Source organism: Mobula birostris, chromosome 4 (genome assembly GCF_030028105.1).
Source record: "Mobula birostris isolate sMobBir1 chromosome 4, sMobBir1.hap1, whole genome shotgun sequence".
In the NCBI taxonomy this organism is placed as follows: Eukaryota; Metazoa; Chordata; class Chondrichthyes; order Myliobatiformes; family Myliobatidae; genus Mobula; species Mobula birostris.
Window position 1 is genome coordinate 11,245,311 of NC_092373.1, and position 25,231 is coordinate 11,270,541.

The 25,231-nt window shown below is 44.5% G+C and overlaps 1 protein-coding gene across 3 annotated transcripts in view; it reads right to left on the reverse strand.

Annotated features, from left to right (window-relative positions):
- Nucleotides 1-17,849, reverse strand: part of LOC140196163 (polyhomeotic-like protein 3) — a 179,104-nt gene extending 161,255 nt beyond the window's left edge. The window contains exons 1-2 of one of the 3 annotated variants that reach the window (XM_072254914.1): nt 17,707-17,849; nt 17,539-17,566 (exon numbers count right to left, since the gene is read on the reverse strand). The gene's annotated coding sequence lies outside the window, so the exon portion shown is untranslated. Of the gene's footprint in view, nt 1-17,499; nt 17,567-17,706 lie in introns of all 3 variants that reach the window. The other 2 variants (XM_072254913.1, XM_072254915.1) reach the window with 2 other exon arrangements.
- Between the last annotated feature and the right edge of the window lie 7,382 nt (nt 17,850-25,231).

Below are 25,231 nucleotides of genomic sequence, written 5' to 3' on the forward strand. Positions count from 1 at the left end.
AAACCAGACAAGTTTTTCACTGTACCCCAGCACCTGACCATAATAAACCAATTCTATTTCCACGGGACCACTCATTTAAAATTGGACAGAAATCAGGGGAAAAAAAGGTCACAGGAGCTCTCCTGCAATATTCGACGCCACAAATAAAAATGCCAAAATGAGATTGATGGATTTCAGTTGCACAAACTTAAGAATATATGAAATTGAAACAGGAGTCCCCAAAATGGCCTCTCAAACCTGCTCTGCCATTCAATAAGAAGATGTCTGATTTGATTTGGGTCTCAATTTCCCTTCAATGGCAGTATTGAATCCTCAAGAGGCAGTGCCTCAAGGAAGCGGCGTCCATTATTAAGGACCCTCACCATAACAAACATGCCCACTTCTCATTACATACTCCAGAGAGGAGGAGGTACCAACACTCAATGATTCACAAACAGCTTCTTCCCCTCTAGATTTTTGAACAGTCCACAAATCCATGGACTACTGCATTATTCCATTTGTTGCACCGTTTGTTCTGTAATTTATAGTAATTTTATGTCCTCGAACTGTACTGCTGCCACAAAGCAATACAATTTATATGATATAGAATTTTCTCTATTTCTGCATAAATATGACCAAAAATGTGATCGGATCTTCATGCAAGTCTTAAAATTAGATAAAGAGATCCCAATTAAATACATAACACAAAAAATATTATACTTGTTCATTTATTTATTGAGAAAAATGATCCAATATTACGTGTACTTGTCGGAAAAAGTATCTGAACCTCTGGGGTAATACCTTCTACAAAAGTTATTTAGAGTTAGGTGTTCCAGTCAATAGGATGAGATTGGAGGTGGGGGTTGTAGAGATGCCCTGCTCTATAAAGACACACAAAGTCAGTTTCCTGACAGAGCCTGCTCTTCTCAAGAAATATCTGTTTATGTGCATCATGCCTTGATCTAAACAACTTTCAGAAACGCTTAGAAGAATTGTAGAGATGCATGAGGCTGGAAAAGGCTACAAAAGTATTTCTAAAGACCTGAGTCTTCATCAATCCACAGTAAGAGAAATTGTTTACAAATGGAGGAAACTCGGTACTGTTGCTATTCTCCTTAGCAGTGGACATTCTGCAAAGATCACACCAAGAACACAATGTGAAATGCTGAAGGAGGTCAAACAGAACCCAAGGGTAACAGCCAAAGACCTGCAGAAATCTCTAGAACATGCTAAAGTCTCTGTTCATGTGTCCACTTTAAGAAAAGCACTGAACAAGAATGGTGTTCATGGAAGGACACCACAGAGGAAACCACTGCTCTCCAAAAGAAAAAATGGCTGGACATCTAAATTTGCAAAAGACCACCAGGATGTTCTACAACACTTCTGCGACAATGTTCTGTGGATAGGTGAGACAAAAGTTGAACTTTTTGGCAGAAATGCACATTGCTATATTTGGAGGAAAATGGGCACTGCGCACTAACACCGAAACCTCATCCCAACTGTGAAGCATGTTGGAAGGAGCATCATGGTTTGGGGCTGCTTTGCTGCCTCAGGGCCTGGACAGCTCGCAATTGTTGAGGGAACAATGAATTCAAAATTGTATCAAGACATTTTACAGGAGAATGTCGGGGTAGCAGTCCATCACCTGAAGCTTAATAGAAGTTGGATAATGCAACAATGACCCGAAAGACAAGAGTAAATCAACAACAGAATGGTCTAAAAAGAAAAAAAACTTTGTGTTTTGGAATGACCGACTCAAAGTCCTGACCTTAATCCTTTAGAAATATTGTGGAAGAACCTGAAGCAAGCAGTTCGTGCAAGGAAGCCCACCGACATCCCAGAGTTGAAGCAGTTTTGTAAGGAGGAATGGCCTAAAATTCCTCCAAGCCAATGTGCAAGACTGATTTACAGTTACTGGAAACGTTAGGTTGAAGTTATTGCTGTACTAGGGGTCACACCAGTTACTGAAAGCAAAGGTTCACATACTTTTTCGAACAAATACATGTAATATTGGATCATTTTTCTCAGTAAATAAATGAACAAGTATAATGTTTTTGTGTTTTTTTTAAATTGAGTTCTTTTTATCTAGTTTTAGGAATTAGGTGAAGATCTGATCACATTTTAGGTCATATTTATGCGGAAACAGAGAAAATTCTGCAGAGTTCACAAACTTTCAAGCTGTAACTCTTCCCTCCCATATAACCCCTCATTTTCCTAACATCCATATGCCTATCTGAAAGTTACTTAAATGTCTCTAATGTACCTGCCTCTACACCAGCACTGGCTATGCAATCCATGCGCCCACCACTCTCCGCAAAAAAACCCATCTCTGACACCCCCCAATACATTCTTCCAATCTTTAAATTATGCCTTCTTGTATTAGTCATTTCTACTCTGGGAAAAAGGAGCTGGCTGTCCACTCTATGCCTCTTATCATCTTCTACACCTCTATCAAGTTGCCTCTCATCCTCTTTTGCTGCAAGAAATAAATCCCTAGATAGCTCAAACTTTCCTCATAAGAAAGTTTTCCAAATTTTCCGTCCATCCACGTCAAGGTTTGACATATTGTGCATTCAGAGATGTTCTCTAATCCAACCAGTATCCCGGTGATCTCTTCTACACCCTCTCTAAAGCTTCCACATCCTGCTTATAATGAGGCGACCAGCCTCTAAGTAAGAATTTGTTCAATGAATTCTTGCCTGCATAAAAGCTACAGCAATCAATGTGCCACTACAAAGAGATCTTTTATTCATTCATGGGATTTAGATGCTCACATAACTCAGTATCCAACTCTGATCACCCCTTGAACAGAAGGTAAAATAAATTCAGTGCCCACTTTATTATATATTTCCTATGCCTCATAAAGTAGCCACTAAGTGTATGTTCGTGGTCTTCTGCTGCTATAGTCCATCCAATTCACGATTCAACATGCTGTATATTCAGAGATGCTCTTCTCCACCACTGTTGTAACACTTGGTTATTTGAGTTACTGTCATCCTCCTGTCAGCTCAAACTGGTCCTCGGACCTCTCTCATTAACAAGGCCTTTTCACCCACAGGACTGCCTCTCAATGGATTTTATCACTTAGATCAAATTTCTTCCCCTTTCTGATATCTGGTCTGAACAACAACTGAGCTTGTTGCTATTACACATTGAGTTGCTGTCGTATGATTAGGTGATCAGATAATTGCATTAATGAGCAGTACCACTGAATGTAAGTTTTACTTGGTAGGCTGGATTCACAGATGAAGAACACTGGGTAAGAAAGGCAAAATTCCTGTCTGAAGGACATTAGGAACCAGATACATAATGCTCACAATTACAGATGGCAGCTTTTCCTAAAAATTTCAGATTTAGAACATAGAGAACATTCAGCAGTATGGCCTTGTTGTGTCAAAATAATTAAACTAATAAATAATCTAATCTAATCTAAAAAAAATGCTTCATTGATTCCGCAGGCATGTGGTCCATACCCCTCTATTCTCTGCACATTCAGGTGCCTGTCTAAAGTACTTCTATCATATCTGCCTCTACCACCAATCCTGGCACAGCATTTACGCACCGACAACTACGTAAACAAAACGTGCCCAGGTTACCTCCTTTAAGCTTATGCCCTCTCACCTCAAATGTATGCCCAGTAGCATTTGACATCTCTCTATTCAGGAAAAAAGATTCGGACTATCTATTCTATCTCTGTCTCTCATAATATTATTAATTTCTAATCAGTACTCCCCTCTGCCACTCCAGAGAAAGCAACCCATTTGTCCAACCACTTCTAGCATGGTAGCGTAAAGTTGGCAAGGTAGCATAACACTATAACAACGCCAGTGATCACTGATCGGGATTTAACCCCTGCTGCTTTCACAAGGAGTTTGTACATTCTCCCGGTGACTGTGTGTGTTTCCTGTGGATGCTCCAGTATACTCCCACATTCCATTGGTTAGTGAGTTATGGGCCTGATATGTTGGCACCAGAAAAATGGCAACACTTGCAGGTTTCCTAGCACAACCCTCGCTGATTTAACCTGATGCAAACAAAATATTTCTTGAAATGTTTCAAAGTTTCGAATCAATCTAACCTTAGCCAGAGCCTCCATAGCCTTCCTATAAGGTGGCTATCAGAAACAAATGCAATACTCCATACCTGGCCAAGCTTGATTATATAAAGACAGTACATAACTTCCATTTATTTCAGTACTGGAATTTAACCACAAACTGTCATAGTGGAATTCAACCACTCTAGATTAATGGTCCAACTCTTCCGATACCAGTTCAGAGGTTTAGTCACCATGGCTCTGCACTCTCATGAGTATACTATCCAGGAAAACACTTCAAAGTACATTGAGAAAGTGTGACCTTCTTTCTGACAAAGTGTTCAATCAACTCCCCATCTTTCCTCAGCAGCATGTGTAAGTTCACATGGTTTACTTGTTCAAAGCCCAAAGTATATTTATCATCAGAATATGTATATGTTACCATATATTACATTTATTTTCCTGCAGGCATTTACAAGATAAATACAACAGAATTTTACAAAAATATATAAACAAAGACTGACAAACAACTAGTGTGCAAAAGAAGCCAAACTGTGGAAATAAAGATAATACTGATGTAATGCCCTGAGAAAGGTTTCACTGCTAATGTAATGGTTTCTCTGTACCAGCAGTGCTTGGGTTATGACTAGAGATAACGAGGGCTTTGGAATGTGTGGCATCCAATGAGGGGAGTGTTTTTCTTTCGTGTGTGCCTGAGAGCAAGGTACTTGTGGGCTTTTGTTCGGCGGAAGATGGAGAGAGAAGATGCCAGAACAGAGAGGTCATAGACTGTAGGACTGAGTGGACATAGAATGGGGTTGGGAGTCGACGACGCCCGGGAGAAATCAATGGAGAACGAATGGATGGGAAAATCGTGAGCTCCAACGTGCATATTAGACTGTTTCATTAAAATAGGCCCTTTTCTTTTTGTTTTTTTTACTAACCCTCTAGTCGAATTAAGAATTATAATGCTAAATTGTTTAATTGTATATGGTGTACTGTTTGTTATTTTGTGGTACTGATTTGTAACAGGGGAAAACATCACACAGCATCCACACAAACGAGATTTCACAAGTTTGGTGGGCCTGAGAGTGTCTTGCCCTAGAATAATGCTGCCGACCGAACCTGAGGGTTACAATTGTGGGGGCTCATCCGGGATTGATTGATTTCGTTGGATGCTGTGTGATTGTCCTGAGTATTGAACCGGTGGGTTGTGTGTTTTAAGTCTGTGCTAGTATGGATTCTGCCAGAGCGGAGAGGTGGTGTTCATCCACGAGAGTTACTGGTGACTAATGTGTGCGTGTTGAGTGGGGTAGATAGTCGTACTCCAGATGAATTGTTAATTCACCTGTTAAGTACTGTTAAAGTTGTCAGCAAAGTTACAATTGTGGGGCAGAGGTTTGACAAAATGACGAGAACGGACCTCGTTTTACTGCAGACTAGTGCTGATGTAAAGGCAGCAGAGCGGGTCAAATCACAAGTCGAATTTCCCGTAGCTGGGGGCAGAGACTTCAAAGGCAGGGTTCTATCATTTCTGAGGAGTGAGGGGAAAGAGTGGTCAGATTTGGAATGTCTAATTAGTCCCCATCCCCCAGGGAAGATTGAGAATTCTGAGTTAGTATTCGTCCTTACCACTCCGGTGAATAAATGAAAAAAATGCCTAGGTCCAAAGTCCCAGCTATGGTAGGCTCTGCCTATTCTCTGCAATAACGCCCACCCCTAAGGGGGAAGAGGAGTATGAGACTTGGGTGGAGAAGACCTCTCAGTTGTCAGATGAGTGGCAGTGCTCTGATGATGTAAAGATTGGCTGGAAGTTTGAGTGGGCGTGTTTGATGAGGTGAGAGCCGTGAAATTCCGGTACCCCCTAGCCAAGGCTGGTGATTGCATGGGAGCACTGGAAAATGCATTTGGCACGACAGGGAGCCCAATGGAGCTCACGGCAGGGTTTCAGAACATGTGTCAGGAGAACGGGGAGAAGCTTTCTGCCAAAATCTTTCGGCTAGGGAGGCAGCTAAATTGCTTTTGGCGCAGAGGGCCCATTCAGGTGGTTGAGGTGGATCAGTTAAGAACGGACCAGATAGCAAAAGGCGCCCAGTCCCAGGACCTGATCACTTAGGGTCTCAGAATGTCTCGTAAGACACATCCCCTTCCCTCATTTGTTGAGCTAATCAGAGAAGTACGAGAGGAGGAGAATGCGTTGGAAGCACGGGAGGCCTCCGTCAGCAGGGTACAGTCCTCAGTAGTAGTCACCTGCAGTGAGGTTACCACAGATAACCTGTCCCTGGGAGTAGTAGAGGAGATTGTGGCAGAGTTGAGAACTGAGGTGTCCAACTTGTTATCAACAGGTGTGACCCACTCCCCCATATGATAGAGCTGATAGGGAGGCGGATCCTCTAAGGCGACGGACTATGCGGAGGGCTGCTAGCAGCCGGTGTCACATGAGAAGGGGAGCGGCCGGTATCATCTGTTATAACTGTGGTGAAGAGAAACACTTCAGGTGGGAGTGTAAATGATGGGAAACCCTTTGGAGAGTGAGTCCCCAGGTATCTAAGCAGAAAGAGTCATGGGGAAAACTTAAAAGAGACCCAGTGAGGGGTCAGCCTGGCATATTGGGGATGGGGGGGGACACATTCCCAGCCATATATCAAGGAACACCTTAAAGCAAAGAACCATATTCCTGAAGGCTTAGTGGGGCCAAGCTCCAGCGTATCGCTACAGATAGAGGGTAGTTATGCTAGAGCCATACCTGACACAGGATCGCAGGTCATTTGCCGTACTGTTCATTTTACAACCAGTATTTGACACATTTACCATTGACGCCACTCAGTGCACTAGAGATCTGAGGTCTCAGTGCGGGTGATTATCCATATGATGGTTACTTTTCATAAGCTGGAGCTTTCGGAGGCTGCTGTGGGAGTGGCTAAGGCACTTGATACATTAGTGCTAGTTTGTCCAGACCCGGAGAGGGGCGGCATTTCAATTCCTGTGGGGACCAACACTCCTACTGTGAGGGGGCTCATGGGAGCCTGCAAGGAGAAAGCTGGAGAGAGCTTCCTGAGAACATTGTCCGTTCACCCGGTGTTCCGAACTGCTTTTGAGGAAGTGCATGGCTGCATTGGGCCAGAAAACAAGTTCAGAGGAGGGACTGTGTGGTTCACCCAGTCCAAGCCAATTGTGTTATGACCCAGGGAAGTAGCGAGAGTACAGGTTTCCCTCGCTATCTGAAGGTAGAGCGTTCCTATGAAACGGTTCGTAAGCCGGAATGTTGTAAAGTGAATAAGCAATTACCATTTATTCACATGGGAAAAATTTTTGAGCGTTCCCAGACCCAAAAAATAACCTACAAAATCATGCCAAATAACACATAAAACCTAAAACAACAGTAACATATAGTAAAAGCAGGAATGATACGATAAATACACAGCCTATGTAAAGTAGAAATACTTTCCTGCAGCACTGTCTAGTGCAGCGAAAATCTCGCGGAAGCGCTCTCGGCAAAAACACGGCGCAAACGCTCTCAGCAGAAACACTCTCTCCAGTAACCTTTAAGCTGTGAAGCTGCCAAATCATACCAAATATCGCATAAAAAATACCCAGCCTATGTAAAGTAGAAATAATGTATGTACAGTGAAGTTTCACTTACCAGAATCGGGAAGACTCCAATAAATTGCAGTTTCATCACAGTTAAACACTTGCTTATATGAATAAGCACCTGACGCAATCGGCAATCGCCTCTGATCTGGGCCGACATTTACGTGCCGGGCAGCACCTAATTAATTAGCTTGTTTATTTTGGCTTTTTTCTTAAAGATGTGCTGTGTGCGTCCCAACTACTGCTGCACCACTGCATTCTTCGCGGCAATGTATTGGTCGGTGGCCTGGAGGTTGGGGACCACTGCTTAAACTATGAAGCTGCCCTCGCCTCAGAAACCAATCAAACCACCCATGACTACCTTTAAATTCCACTTTCATCACCATCGTCCAGTGCTTTCTGTTTCAGATTGTTAAAAAGACTGATTGATTTCTCCTCAGATATAAGAAAACTTAATGGAACACCACGCTTTGTACACCCATTAATCCACTCAAGCAATAGACTTTCCATTTTATCCATTATTGAACGCCGACTAAGAGAGACCACTTTGCTACGAGCAGAACCAACAGTAATATCGGCAGCTTTCAAAATTCTTTCTCTCTGCGTATAAATAGTGTGAATGGTGGACGCAGGCAAGTTCAACGTGTGGACAATGTCCTTACTTCGTTCACCACGATCAAAACGCTTAATTATGGCTAGTTTTACGCTAAGAGTATCACACTTACGAGCTCTTTTAGGCTTTTCGGATACCTTAGAACTCATCTTGCTAACGGATGCACAAAATAAATCGATATAAAGCACGTGTTTAAGCAATACCGGCTAGAATGCAGTTCCGGGGGAGGAGCTTGGCTGTTCCGGCGCGCGCTGCTTTTCTCGTGCGCTGCCTTTTTTCATACGCTGCCTTTTCTCGTAACAGTGAAAACACATTCTGTTGGCAAAAACAGGTAAATAATGTAGGTCTTTCATAACAGCAAGGTTTCAGAAAGCGAATGTTCGGAAAACAGGGGCCACCTGTAATGGGAAACCCCAAATTTCCCGAGATGGCCCAATGACGAAGCCATCTTAGTGGATGCTCCGGAAGACCACAAGGAGGAATCTGGATTACCTGCTGGGATACTGGTGAAACTCAAACTGCAGAAACCCTCGGTTGTACAGGTGAACAGGATGGCAGTGATTGTCAGGAACACTATGAAGAGGGAGGTCACCTTTAAGCGGGGGATGCCCCTGGCGCATCTTTTCCCAGTGACGGTAATGTCTAGTGTCCCTGTGAGACAAGCCGGGGAGAAACTATTGGAAAAAGAGAGAGCGTTGACTGCTGAGTCATTCAACTTCGGGGACCCCCCCGGTTCCTGCAGTTTGGAAGAGAAGGTTGATAGAGAAGATGTTGAAGCTGGAAGGTGTCTTTCCCAGTTGTTCCAGGAGCACCCATCATACTACCCAGGTGACTGAGGACATCCCATTCAGAGAGAGGTTGCAGCAACTGGCCTCTGCAGAGGAGGAAGACATTCAGCAGCATTTGTGTAAGTTGAATGAAGCTGGGATCATTACCGAAACCTGAAGACCCTATGTGACCCCAATAGCAGTGCCAGAAAGAAGAATGGGAAGGTACGGATGTGTGTGAACTATAAGACTTTGAACAGGCGTACCGTCCCCGACCAGCATACGGTCCCAAGGATCGAAGACATGCTGCCCTGTCTGAGGAGTGGATATTACCAGGTCCCCATGAGTGAGGCTGGCAAAGAGAAGACGGCATTTATATGTCCACTGGGATTCTTCCAGTTCAAAAGGATGCCCCAGGGCATATCAGGAGCCCTTACAACCTTCTAGCGTGTCATGGAGAAAATGGTGGGGGGTATGAACTTGCTTGAGGTAGTAGTGTATCTGGATGACCTCATAGTGTTTGGGTCCACCTTGGAAGAGCATGAAGAGAGGCTACTGAAAGTGCTGGGCCACCTGAAAGCTGAAGGGTTAAAACTTTCACTGGACAAGTGCCAGTTCTGCAAGACGTCTGTCAGCTATGTTGGGCACAGTCTCACAGGACGGAGTAGCTATGGATCCGGCTTAGACAGAGACTGTGACCACCTGGCCAAGGTCCCAGACTGTGAGTGCTTTGTGCTCGTTCCTTGGGTTCTGTGGTTACTACAGGAGGTTTGTGAAGGGCTACTATAGGAGGTTCGTGAGGAGGAGAAGATGGCGGCGCGACGCAGCTTGCGCAGCCACTCCAGTGAATGATATCTGTTATCTGTCAAGTAGGGTGCCGTGCACAATCCTGATTTGATGGAAACAGACGTGAGAGAACAGAGGAACATCTGGAGAAACTTCTGAAATGCCTGTTTCGCTGCCGCTGCTACGGTGTGACCCAGAACCTCCAGAGGGGAAGGCCCCAATTCCTTGGCTTTGCTTGTTGCTCGGCAGCTGGGGCGGGGTCAAAGCGCTCGGCAGAGATGGTGCTCGGTGCTCGGTGTCGAAGGGCTGGTCAGAGGCTCAAAGTTTTCAGACAGACTCACCAGCTGTGGTCGGGTGCTTCCAATGCATCAACAGTTGTCGGCGTCTGGAGCTTTATGGCAGGGAGAGTTTCTCCCTTCTGCCGCCTATTATCAGGGACTATCGGGAGTCGACTGGAACTTTGAGACTGCTCTTTATCAAATTATGGTATTGCTTTGGACTGCTGTAACTATATGTTATAATTATGTGGTCTTATCAGTGCTTTCTCAATAAGCCATGCCCCTACCTCAGAAATACCGAGGCTTTACCCATAGCCCTCTATTTTTCTAAGCTTCATGTAGTCATCCAGGAGTCTCTTAAAAGATCCTATCATTTCCGCCTCCACCACGCTGCCAGCAGCCCATTCCATGCACTCACCACTCTCTGTGTAAAAAACCTACCCCTGACATCTCCTCTGTACCTACTTCCAAGCACCATAAACCTGTGCCCTCTTGTGGCAGCCATTTCAGCCTGGGAAAAAGCCTCTGACTATCCACGCCATCAATGCCTCTCATCATCTTATACACTTCTATCAGGTCACTTCTCATCCTCCGTCGCTCCAAGGAGAAAAGGCTGAGTTCACTCAACCTGTTTTCATAAGGCATGCTCTCCAATCCAGGCAACATCCTTGTAAACCTCCTCTGCACCCTTTCTATAGTTTCCACATCCTTCCTGTAGTGAGGTGACCAGAAATGAGCACAGTACTCCAAGTGGGGTCTGACCAGGGTCCTATATAGCTGCAACATTACCTCTCGGCTCCTAAATTCAATTCCACGATTGATGAAGGCAAATACAATGTACGCCTTCTTAACCAGAGTCAAACTGCGCAGCTGCTTTGAGCGTCCTATGGACTCGGACCCCAAGATCCATCTTATCCTCCACACTGCCAAGAGTCTTACCATTAATACTATATTCTGCCATCATATTTGACATACCAAAATGAACCACTTCACACTTATCTGGGTTGAACTCCATCTGCCACTTCTCAGCCCAGTTTTGCATCTTTCAATGTCCTGCTGTAACCTCTGACAGCCCTCCACACTATCCACAACACCCCTCCACACTGTCCACAACACCCCCAACCTTTGTGTCATCAGCAAATTTATTAACCCATCCCTCCACTTCCTCATCCAGGTCATTTATAAAAATCACAAAGAGTAAGGGTCCCAGAACAGTTCACTCAGGCACACCACCGGTCATCGACCTCCACGTAGAATATGACCTGTCTACAACCACTCTTTGCCTTCTGTGGACACGCCAGTTCTGGATCCACAAAGCAATGTCCCCTTGGATCCCATGCCTCCTTGCTTTCTCAATAAGCCTTGCAATGGAGTACCTTATCAAATGCCTTGCTGGAATCCATATACACTACATCCACTGCTCTTCCTTCATCAATGTGTTTAGTTACATCCTCAAAAAATTCAATCAGGCTCATAAGGCACGACCTACTCTTGACAAAGCCATGCTGACTATTCCTAATCATATTATACCTGTCCAAAAGTTCATAAATCCTGCCTCTCAGGGTCTTCTCCATCACCTTACCAACCACTAAAGTAAGACTCACTGGTCTATAATTTCCTGGGCTATCTCTACTCCCTTTCTTGAATAAGGGAACAACATCCACAACCCTCCAATCCTCCGGAACCTCTCCCATCCCCATTGATGAAGCAAAGATCATCGCCAGAGGCTCAGCAATCTCCTCCCTCGCCTCCCACAGTAGCCTGGGTTACATCTCATCCAGTTCCGGCGACTTATCCAACTTGATGGTTTCCAAAAGCTCCAGCACATCCTCTTTCTTAATATCTACATGCTCAAGCTTTTCAGTCTGTTGCAAGTCATCACTACAATCACCAAGATCCTTTTCCACAGTGAATACTGAAGTAAAGTATTCATTAAGCACCTCTGCTATTTCCTCTGGTTCCATACGCACTTTCCCACTGTCACACTTTATAGGTCCTTTTCTTTTAGGTCTTATCCTCTTGCTCTTCACAGACTTGTAGAATGCCTTGGGGTTTTCCTTAATCCTGCCCACCAAGGCCTTCTCATGGCCCCTTCTGGCTCTCCTAATTTCCTTCTTAAGCTCCTTCCTGTTAGCCTTGTAATCTTCTAGATCTCTAACATTATCTAGCTCTCTGAACCTTAGATAAGCTTTTCTTTTCTTCTTGACTAGATTTGCTACAGCCTTTGTACACCACGGTTCCTGTACCCTACCATAACTTCCCTGTTTCATTGGAATGTACCTATGCAGAACTCCACACAAATATCCCCTGAACATTTGCCACATTTCTTCCGTACCTTTCCCTGAGAACATCTGTTCCCAATTTAAGCTTCCAAGTTCCTGCCTGATAGCCTCACAATTCCCCTTACTCCAATTAAACGCTTTTCTAACTTGTCTGTTCCTATCTCTCTCCATTGTTATTGTAAAGGAGATAGAATTATGATCACCATCTCCAAAATGCTCTCCCACTGAGAGAGCTGACACCTGACCAGGTTCATTTCCCAATACCAGATCAAGTACAGCCTCTCCTCTTGTAGGCTTATCTATGTATTGTGTCAAGAAATCTTCCTGAACACACTTAACAAACTCCACCCTATCTAAACCTCTTGCTCTAGGGAGATGCCAATCGATATTTGGGAAATTAAAATCTCCCACCATGACAACTCTGTTATTATTACACCTTTCCAGGATCTGCTTCCCTATTGACCACTTCCTGTTCCTAACCTCCACCCACAGAGACTCCGTAGACAATCCCTCCATGACGTCCACCTTTTCTGCAGCCGTGACACTATCTCTGCCACAACCCCACCTCTTTTGCCTCCCTCCCTGTCCTTTCTGAAACATCTAAACCCCAATGCGAAATGTGAAGAGGCCTTTCAGTCGCTGAAGGAGATGCTGACCCAGGCACCTGCACCGGCTTTTGCAGACCCCCCCGATTGCTGTATGTACTGCATATGGATGCCAGCAGAGAGGGCTTAGCGGGTGCCATGCATCAGGATCAGGGCACTGGGTTGAGAACTGTTGCGATTGTCAGCCTGAGACTGTCACCCTGAGAAAAACTATCACACATATAAGTTGGAGCTTCTGGCGTTGAAATGGGCTGTGTGGATAGGTTGTGTGACTACCTCTATGGTGCCAAGTTTGAGGTGAGGATGGACAGCAAACCCCTAACTTATATCCTGACCTTGGTGAAATTGGATGCCACAGGCACAGGTGGTTGGCGGTGTTGCCTGCCTATGATTTCAGCCTGAAGTACCGGCCGGGAAGCAGGAACGTTGATGCTGATGCTTTGTCCTGACGTGCGCACGAAGGACTGGACAGGGACGAAGAGTAGGAGAGCATTCCTGCCTCGGGGGTGAAAGCCATGTGTCAGTTTGCCATCATGGTGAAGGCGGATGGAAGGCAAGGGCAGGATTGAGCGGTAGATCAATTGGGAGCTTCTGATGACGCCATTCCACAAGTTTACTGTAACCTGACTGCTCTGAAGACAAATCAGCTGCCAGAATTGAATCCTGGGGAAGTGACAGCTGCTCAGCAAGATGACCCGGGCATCGGTACCATTCGGTCAGTGGTCAAAGAGGGAGACCCAGCCCAAGCAGAGAGGACGAAACACACTGCGGTTCTTCCATTACTGAGAGAAAGGCCCAGATTGAAGTTGAGGAACCGGATCCTATACTGGGATCACGTCACCGCCAGACCGACCTAGGCATTCTCAGCTGGTTCTGCCTGAGAAGTATCAGAGGATTATGTTGAAGTCATTTCATGATGATTCTGGACATTTGAGGGTTCAAAATACCTAAGGAATGCTCAGAGGTCAAATTCACTGGCCCCGAATGAAGCCAGAGGTCAAAGAGTACTGCAAGTCGTGCATTCGATGCATACGGAGGAAGAAGCTGCCTACGAGGGCAGTTCCCTTGTCCCACTTGCAGAGTGTGGGGCCTCTGGACCTGGTGTGTTTGGATTTGCTGTCAATAGAGCCAGATGCTAGCAACATGGCAAATGTCTTAGTCATCACGGATCACTACACCAGATATGCGCGGGCTTTCCCTACCAAGGACCAGAGGGCGTTCACGGTGCCAAAGTGTTAGGGGAGAAGATTTCATTTATTATGGCCTCCCCAAGCGGATACATCGTGATCAGGGACAGGATTGCGAAAGTAGGCTCATCCATGAGTTACTGAGCATGCTCAGAGTCGAGATGCCAAGGACTAATCCTTATCACCCCCAGGGTGATCCTCAGCCCAAAAAGTTTAGTCGGACCTTGCCAGACATGCTCGGAACCTTGGAGATCAGCAAAAGGAGTGGATGAAGTCTACATATTGAACATCTGGTCCATTGCTACAACTGCACCCAAAATGAAGCTGCTGGGTACTCACCATCTTATCTGATGTTTGGGCGCCAGGCGAGGTTGCCCATCGAGCATTTTTTTGGGACTGACAAGGGCGACCTACCACCGAAGACTCATTTGAAGTGTGTGTCTGATATGAGAAGGGAGCTGAAAAAGGCTTATGAATTAGCTGAGGTTGCGGCTGCCAAGCAGAATCAAGGAAATAAGACGAGGTATGATCAAAAGGTTAGGTTCTCACAACTCATGCCAGGAGACCGAGTCCTCATAAGGAATTTGGGGCCACCTGGGAGCATAAGTTGGCTGACCGCTGGGTGGCTATGCCCTATGTCGATGAGAGTTTGATGTCAAACATACCAGTTTTCCGGGTGAAACCAGTGGATGAGAGTAGGTCTGTCAAGATTCTCCATCGGAACCACCTCCTGCCTCTGGGACAAGAGGTGCAGGTTGACCCAGAGCCCAACCTCGTAAGAGGACTCTGCGGTGACGTAGGGTGACTGCAGGACCAACAGCAGAGAGATTAGACCGGCTCCTGCCCCTGAGTGCGATACTGATTCAGAGGATGAGGACATGCTGCCATTTGCTAACTCCCCACTGATTGAGGAAGAGACTCCCAACCCTTCTCATGCTGAGTCAGGTGATATTGGGGGGGGGGGCTATCTGCGGACGGCCTGGGTTGTAGTGGGACCCTGCATGGGATGAAGCGGGGCTCAAGCCAAGGGACAAAGGGGTCTGAGTTGCAGGTGGGCACAAGTGATAGGCCGGGGGAGGCCTTGCCAGGTAGACCAGAAATATCCCCAGTAGTGTCAGAACATGAGGAGGTAGATGAAGGGGTACGAACATCTCACAGAATCAGGAGACCACCGGATAGGCTGGCCTATGTTACACCAGGGGAGCAGAGTGTGGCCCCTACTGCTTTGGGGAGCCATGTCACTGCCTCTTACACCTGAGTTGGACTTTGTTTTGCAGGAAGGGTTGGCAAATTATCTCATATCTCAAAGTCATGAGGACATGACTAAAATAGGTGGAGGGAAGAGAGTAGTGCCCTGGGAAAGGTTTCACTGCTAATGTAATGGTTGTTCTGTAGCAGCAGTGTTTGGGTTATGAATGGAGATAAAGGGAGCTTTGGAATGTGTGGCATCCAATGAGGGGAGTGTTTTTACTTGTGTGCCTGAGAGCGAGGAACTCGCGGGCTTTTGTTTGGCAGAAGATGGAGAGAGAAGATGTCAGAACAGAGAGATTGCAGAGTGCAGGACTGCATGGATGTGGAATGGGAATCCGGAGTCGACGACACCCAGGAGAGATCGATGGGGAACGAATGGACGGGAAAATCGTGAGCTCCAACACGCACATTAGACTGTTTCACTAAAATGGGCCCTTTTCTTTTTGTTTTCTTTACTAACCCTCTAGTCAAATTAAGAATTATAAAGCTCAATCATCTAATTGCATATAGTGTACTGTTTGTTATTTTGTGGTACTGATTTGTAACGGGGAAAACATCACGCAGCATCCACACAAATGAGATTTCACAAGTTTGACGGGCTGGAGAGTGAGTGTCTTCCCCTAGACTAACGCCGCCGACCGAACCTGATGGTTACACTGAGAACGTGAGTTGTAAAGAGTTGTTGAATATGAGTCTATCACTCATACAATCAGTTCTAAGTTGTAGTGAGTGACATTATCCACACCAGTTCAGGAAGCTGATGGTTATAGAGTAATAACTGTTCCTAAAGCTAGTAGTGTGGAACCTGAGGTTCCTGTACCTCCATCCCAACGGTAGCTGCAAGATGAGAGCATAGCCTCCAAGATGGTGGGAGTCTTTAATGATGGATGCTGCTTTCCTACACTCCTTGTAAATGTGCTCAATGGTGAGGAGGGCTTTGCCAATGATGGACTGGGCTGTATCCACCACTTCCTGCAGCTGGGTTAGCTCACGCATGCATCCTGGCGAGAAGAGAGCATGGCCCGGATGGCCCAATGATTTGGCATCTACAGCCGTCTGTAGCAATGAATTCAACAGATTCAACACCCTTTTAGTGCAGTGAAAATCCTTGTTTGAAATGAGGGGGGCCATCCACCTTCATTGAATGCCTCTTCCAATACATCCTAGGACAGACCTTTTGTTATCGCTTCTCCTCTCCCCCTCTCTCTGCTCCTTTAAATCTGTTTTTCATCTCTCACTATTCCCAGTTTTGAGAATCATCGACGTGATTCCTAAACTTTATTTCCTTTCCTTTCCTGACTGACCTGTTAGGTATTTCCAACATCTTTTTCATTAACTGTCTTTATTCATTTAAGAATTAAAAAAAAAGAAAATATTGAATTAAATAATTCCGATAGTCGCACGCATTATTATAACGAAAACTGCAACACTAAAACTACTCTTCAAGAATATATTTAAAAAAAGAACTACAAATCCCGGCAAACACTGCACGCGGCGCGCAATCTCAGTTTCTCCTGTCGATATTAAGATACGTCACATCTTGCATTTATTCAATAATGGTATTTTTCCTCGCGTGACATAAAATGCATCATTAAAACCTTAAACGTAGTCGTGCATTTGCGGAATAATTGAGATGCGTGGAATCAATATCGCTCCTCATACATTGCTACAGCCCTCTACCCTAATCCATCCACCCCCTTCCCCGTTTCACCAAGGTGCTAATACCACCAAAGGATCAGCGTTAAGTCCGCTAAACAAAGCTGACCAATAAGAGGTGGGCTCTTGCACCACAGCTCTGACAGGCTGTGTGCTAAAAGGATTATTAAAAATGTGCAATTAAAATGCATTTTTTTCTGACTGCATTGTGCGATTCGCATTCGTGAATCACAACTCAAGCCTGCAGCTTCCGCTACTCGCGGGGGTGTCTCCAATTCGGAACAATCCTATTAGTGAAACCCTCATCAATATTCCAGACGTCTTAATGTATATTTTTATTATGTTCATCCCACGGCCGAATTTTCCACGGGAAAGATCTTAGATGGGAGCCAGCCCCAACAGAGACACATACACAAACTACTGCATCAGTAAATCGAAAATCCAATTATTTAAAACAATTTGAGTTCATACCATTATTTTTTTCTTGACAGATTATCAGGCAGAAGTTACCTGGAATTTCTTCGGGATGAAGAATCGGCTGCAATTATAAGCAAGAATATGCACCAGCTTAATTAGTTAATATAATAATTACTCGCAATAGATTGTTTGATACATGAAGCGTGGCAAAGATGAAAATGACTTCATGCATTGCATTGCGATTAGAGTGCATGGGCTTACCTGCATCGGACCGGTGTTACGGTTCTTGCATATCTCTATCTCTCTCTCTCTCTCTCTCTGTCTCTTCCCCCTCTATTTAATGAGAGCAGACGAAGGTTCCGAATACATTATCCGAAGCGCAGTCACGTATTGCAGTGCGCAGAGTCTGAAGCGAGCACAGGGAAGGGGAGGGGTCGGAGTTTGGTGATCTACACATTAACAAGAAAGTTGGGTTTTGAAATGTTAACGCACAGCACCACGCAGAGCACAGGAGGAAGTAGAACAAGTCCGACAACAGTAACTACTAACACACACACACACACACACTCGGTGGCCACTTCATTACGTAACTCCTATACCTAATAAAGTGGCCACTGTATACTTTCGTGGGCTTCCGCTGCTGAAGCCCACCCATCCACTTCAAGGTTCTATGTGTAATGAGTTCAGAGATGCTCTTCAGCACACCACTGTTGTAAAGTTGGAGAGGGTCAGCAACTTAAATTTAAGGACCTGTCCTGGGTCCTGTAAGCACGATCAGGAAGAAAGCTCGACACGACTCCACTTCCTTAAAAGTTTTCAAAGATTTGTCATGACATGTAAAACTTTGACAACCTTCTATATATGTCTGGCTGAGTGTTTATTGACTAGTTGCATCACAGCCTGGTATGGAAGTACCAAGGTCCTTGAATAGAAAATCCTAGAATAAGTAGTAGATATGTCCCAGTCCATCACTGGTAAAGCCCTCCCCACCATTGAGCACATCTAGATGGAGTGTTGTCACAGGAAAGCAACATCTATCATCAAGGATCCCCACCATCCAGGATATGCTCTCTTCTCACTGTTGCCATCAAGAAGAAGACACAGTAGCCTCAGGACTCACACCACCAGGTTTGGGAACACTTATTACCTCTCAACCATCAGGTTCTTGAACCAATGTGGATAACTTCACTCAATTTCACTTGCCCCATCACTGAACTGTTCCCACAACCTAGGGACTCACTTTCAGGGACTCACTTTCAAGGACTCTTCATTTCATGTTCTCGATATTTATTGCTTATTTGTTGTTATCATTATTTCAGTTATCCTTTGTATTTGCACAGTTGTTGTCTTTTGCACATTGGTTGTTTTTCTGCCCTATTCAGTGCACACTTTCATTGATTCTATTACGATTCTTGCACTTACTGGGTATGCCCACAAGAAGACAAACCTCAGGGTTGTATATTGTAACAACAATGTACTTGGATAATAAAATTACTTTGAACTGTGAACATTGAAATTGTGGTTATTTCAGTTACTGCCGCCTTCCTGTCAGCTTGAAACAGTCTTGCCATTATTCTCTGACCTCTCTCATTAACGAGGTGTTTTCGCCCACAGAACTGATATTCATTGGATTTTTTTTTTTGCACCATTCTCTGTACACTAGAGATTGTTGTGGGTGAAAATCCCAGGAGATCAGCAGTTTCTGAGACACTCAAACCACCCTGTCTGCCACCAACAATCATTCCACGGTCAAAGTCACTTAGAACACAGTTCTAACCCATTTTTATCTTAGGTCTGAACAACAACTGAACCTCAACCACGTCTGTGTGCTTTTATTAATTGAGTTGCTGCCACATGACTGGCTGGTTAGATATTTGCATTATCGAGTGGGTGTGCAGTACCTAATAAAGTGACCACTGAGTGCATCTCAAACCAGTAATATCCTCAACAACTTAACAGGAGTGGATCAACAAAAAACTGACACCAAGTCACATAGGAATCAAGTTTGAAAAGAGCTTCTTCCCCTCCACTGACAGTTTTCTGAACAGTCCATGAACCCATGAACACTACCTCGCTATTTTGGTCTCATTTTGCGCTCTTTATTTTTTACATAAATTTCTCATTGTAACTTACAGTAAGTTTTAGGTATTGCACTGTATGACAGCCATATGACATATCAAAGTTCAAAGTAAGCTTATTATCAAAGTATGTTTATGTCACCATGTACCAACCTGGGAATCATTTTCTTGCAGGTATTCAGCGTGGAACAAAGAAATACAACAGAAACAAGAAAAACTACACTCAAACAAAAACTGGCAGGCAATGTTCAAAAGAAGACAAACTGCAAATACATAATAAATAGATTAATAAGTAAGTAAGTAAATAGGTAGGTAGTAATATTAGGAACGAGTTGTAAAGTCCTTGAAAAGGCGTCCATAGGTTGTGTTCAGTGATCTGTTCAGTGTTGTGGTGAGTGACATCCATGCTGATTCAGGAGCCTAAATGTTCCTGATTCTGGTAGTGTGAATGTCGGGGCTCCTGTACCTCATTCCTGATGGTAGAAGCGAGAAGGGAGCATGGCCTGGGTCATGGGGGTCTTTGATGATGGATGCTGTTTTCTTGTGGCAGCGCTCTTTGTAAATGTGCCCAATGGTGGGAGGGCTTATCCTGTACAAACAAGAGAAGATCTGCCAGTGCTGGAAAACTGAGCAGGACTGCCAAAGAGTCTTGGCTCAAAATGTCGACTGTACCCTTCTCCATGGATGCTGTCTGGCCTGTTGAGTTCCTCCAGCATCGTGCACGTGTTGCTCGGATTTCCAGCATCTGCAGATTTTCTCTTGTTTGTGATTGGGCTGTATCCACCACTTTTTTGTAGGCTTTTCTGTTCTTGGGCATCGGTGTTTCCATACCAGGCTGTGACACTACCAGTCAGGATAATCTCCAGGATAGATCCTCTGATTTGATCAGTTAATGTTACTGACCCTCTCCACCTCCGACCCCCTAGTGAACATTGATTCATGGACAACTGATTTCTTCCTCCTGAAGTTGATAACAAATCTGTCAGTGATAATAATTCTGATTCTGATCAAGGTATCAGAGCAGGTAAATAAAAGTTGAGTCTCCAGGTCAATAAATATCAACCTGTACCTTGGTACTGATTTACTATTGGCTAATTATTATCATCACATGTACCAAGACACAAAGAAAAATGTTTCCATGCCACTCAGTCAGATCACGCCATACCTAAATACATCAAGGTAGTAAGAAGAAAACAGAATGTAGAATATAGTAAATACAAGAGATTCTGCAAATGTTGGAAAACCAGAGCAACACACACAAGATTCTGGAGGAACTCAGCAGGTCAGGAAGCCTCTGTGGAACTAAATAAACAGTCGCCGTTTTGGGCTGAAGACTTTCATCAGGACTTTATCAGAATATAGTGTTGCAGTTACAAACTGCAGCGTAGGTAAACAAACAAGATGCGACGACAAGGTAGATTGAGGGAGTATACCTACGTACCTATGAGACTTCTGTTCGAGAGTCTTATAACAGTTGGATAGAAGCTGTTCTTGAGCCAGGTGGTCCGCACTTTCTGGATTTTGTATCTTCTGGGAGAGAGAAGAGAATGACCGAGGTGGAAGGGGTCCATTGTTACATTGGCTGCTTTTCTGAGGCATCAGGAAGTGTGGACAGAGTCAGTGGAGAAGGAGGTTGCTTTGTGTGATGGACTGGGCTGTGCTCACATTTTGCTGCAATTTCACGCTGTCTTCGGCAGAGCAGTTGCCGGACCAGGCTGTGACGCACCCAAATAAGATGCTCTCTGAAAAGAAAGGATAAACGTGAAGAGTCACTGCGGACATGTTGAAATTCCTTCCCTTCTGAGGAAGCACAGGGATTGGTGTGCTTTCTATGGCCATGACATATACACTCTGAGGCCACTGAGGGATACAAATTGACAATAAACTGGACTGGTCAAAGAACACTGAGGCTGTCTACAAGAAGGGTCAGAGCCATCTCTATTTCCTGAGGAGACTGAGGTCCTTTAACATCTGCCGGACGTTGCTGAGGATGTTCTACGAGTCTGTGGTGGCCAGTGCGATCATGTTTGCTGGTGTGTGCTGGGGCAGCAGGCTGAGGGTAGCAGACACCAACAGAATCAACAAACTCATTCGTAAGGCCAGTGATGTTGTGGGGATGGAACTGGACTCTCTGACGGTGGTGTCTGAAAAGAGGATGCTGTCCAAGTTGCATGCCATCTTGGACAATGTCTCCCATCCACTACATAATATACTGGTTGGGCACAGGAGTACATTCAGCCAGAGACTCATTCCACCGAGATGCAACACAGAGCGTCATAGGAAGTCATTCCTGCCTGTGGCCATCAAACTTTACAAATCCTCCCTTGGAGGGTCAGACACCCTGAGCCAATAGGCTGATCCTGGACTTATTTCCTGGCATAATTTACATATTACTATTTAATTATTTATGGTGCAACTGTAATGAAAACCAATTTCCCCCGGGATCAATAAAGTATGACTATGACTTTACTAGACATACCTGTACATCTGCTTGTTAATGCAACTATTAAATCAGCCAAACATGCAGCAGAAAATCAATGCATAAAGTCAAGAAGACATGGTCAAGGGGTTCAGCTGTTGTTCAGATCAAATATCAGACTGGGAAAGAAATATGATCTAAATGACTTTGACCGTGGAATGATTGCTGGTGCCAGATGGGGAGGTTAGAGTATCCCAGAAACTACTGATCTCCTGGGATTTTCATGTACAATAATCTCTAGAATTTAGAGAGAATGGTGCAAAAAAACAAAAGAAAGCATCCAGAGAGCAGCAGCTCTGTGGGTGAAAATGCTTAATTAACAAGAGAAGTTAGAGGAGAATGGCCAGATTGGTTCAAGCTGACAGGAAGATGACAGTAATTCAAATAGCCACAGTGGTGTGCAGAAGGGCATTTCTGAATACACAACACATCGAAATGTGAAGTGGGTGGGCTAGAACAGCAGAAGACAATGAAGTCCTGAAGTTAATGACCAGCTCCTTTATTTTGCTGGCATTGAGGGAAAGGAACAGAGGTTTATGATAGGAATTTCAGAGTATAGAGGCCCAGAGTATGAAAGGTGGCCCGGTGGGATAGGGATTAAAATTGGGTTGCAGGAATTGGTAGAGTGCCAAGATCTCGTGGCATATTGGGCCTTGAGCAGATTTCAAAGGCAGAGGTCCTGTGGTGTGAAATATAGGTATATGCATTATCTCTTTCTTTAAAGCATTTTGTTTTGATGAAGGCAAAGTATTGTGGCTGCTGGGAATCTGAAATACAGATTCAAATTTATTGACATAAACATCAGGGTGCATGAAGTACCTTGTTCATATCAGCAACAATGTACACAGTGAAAATAAATATAGCAATAAACAAGGTGATGAGTGCAGGACAACGGGGTTTCCCAGTGGCCAACCATAGCAATTCCAATATTGCAACCTCTTCGCTCAGAGGGTATTGAGAGAGTGGAATGAGCTGCCAGCGGCTCATAGATGTGGGTTCAATTGCAACACTTTTGAGCCATGGTAGTATGTGGTTAGCACAACGTTATAACAGCTCAAGGTGCTCCAGCATTCCGACTTTAATTCTGGTGCCGTTTTGTAAGGAGTCTCTGTATGTCCTTCCCATGGGACGCATGGGTTTTTCGCAGGTGCTCCGGTTTCCACCCACAGTCCAAAAGATGTACCAGTTAATAGGTTAATTAGCCATTGTAAATAGTCCCATGATTAAGATAGGACTAATTCGGTTTCTCAGGGGTTGCTGGGAGGGTGTGACTCAAAGGGCCAGAAGGCCCAACTCTGTGCTGTATTGCTCACAAATAAAATTAAAAATGGATGGGAGGGGTGTGAAATGCTATAGTGACAATAATTAAAAGTCGAGGGGCAGAGTTGAGAGTCTGAAAACATGGCAGCATCAGATATTAAAGGGGTGACTTAGAAGGATCAAAGTTTGTTTCATCATGTCCAACCCTGAGATTCATTTTCTTGTGGGCATAATAAATCCATAATGGAATAATAACCATTTTTGAATCAGTGAAAAACCGCACAAACCGGGGTGTTCAACCACTGTGCAAAAGACCCAGACTGTGCAAATACAAAAAGAAAGCAAGAATAATAAATAAATAAATAAATAAATAATCAATAAATATCAAGAATTTGAGATGAAGCATCTTGAAAGTGAGTCCATAGGTTGTGGGAACATTTCAATGATGAAGTAAAGTTGAGTGAAGTTATCTCCTTTGGTTCTAGAGCATGATGGTTGAGGGCTAGTAACTGTTCCAGAACCTGAGGATGTGAGTCCTGAGGCTCCTATACCTCCTTCCTGATGGCAGCAGTGAGAAAACAGCATGTTCTGCGTGGTGGGGGTCCCTGATGAATCAGCTGAAATGTCAACTCTGTTTTATTCTCTTTGATGCTGTCATACTCAACACCTTATTTTGTATGATGGCATAAACTTTGATTTCTCCGACTTCCAGTAATTACACCCCACTCCCCTTTCACTTTTTTCTATCCCCCTTTCTGGTTACTCTCTCCACCCTTTCTCTTCTCCTCACTGCCTTATTCCACTCATCCTCTCCTTTCTTCTATGGTCCACTGTCCTCTCCTATCAGACTCCTTGTTCTTCAGCCATTCACCTCCTTCACCAATCACCTTCCAGCTTCTTACATCGACTCCCCCACCTGTTCACCAGTTTTCCCTTCACCTACCACTTGCCAGCTTGTACTCCTTCCCCTATTCTCTCTCCACCCCTCCACCTTCTTATTCTGGCTTCTTCCCCCTTCCTTTCCAATCCCGATGAAGGATTTTGGTCCAAAATGTTGACTGCTTATTCCCCCAGAATTTTTGTGTGTTACTCAAGATTTCCGGCATCTGCAGAATTTCTTACTTCAGCAGACCCTTCGTTGGAACTGGATAAATGATGAGTCAAGTGTGTTTAAAGTTATACACAGGAGGAAGCGGAGAGAACAGAGGGGCCAGATAGTCTGTGATAGGAAGCAGACCAATGTTGTCAAGGTAACAATTACATTAAGAACTGGATGTTGGAACAAGATGACAGACCACAAATATTCTCTATGTCCTCTTCATTTCCTCTCTGCTACTTAACTCTATTGCTTTCTCGCTGTGGTGGCCAGTGCGATCATGCTTGCTGTTGTGTGCTGGGGCAGCAGGCTGAGGGTAGCAGACACCAACAGAATCAACAAACTCATTCATAAGGCCAGTGATGTTGTGGGGATGGAACTGGACTCTCTGACGGTGGTGTCTGAAAAGAGGATGCTGTCCAAGTTGCATGCCATCTTGGACAATGTCTCCCATCCACTACATAATGTACTGGGTTGGGCACAGGAGTACATTCAGCCAGAGACTCATTCCACCGAGATGCAGCACAGAGCGTCATAGAAAGTCATTCCTGCCTGTGGCCATCAAACTTTACAACTCCTCCCTTGGAGGATCAGACACCCTAAGCCAATAGGCTGGTCCTGGACTTATTTCCTGCATAAATAATTTACATATTACTATTTAACTATTTATGGTTTTATTACTATTTATTATTTATGGTGCAACTGTAACGAAAACCAGTTTCCCCCGGGATCAATAAAGTATGACTATGACTATTTTCCAGTCCTGATGAAATATCCCAGATTCTATTTCTCATTGCAATGTTCTGCCTGACCAGCTGAGCTTCCATCATTCCCCATCTTTGTTTCTGATCTCCCAACAAATTCAAAACCACA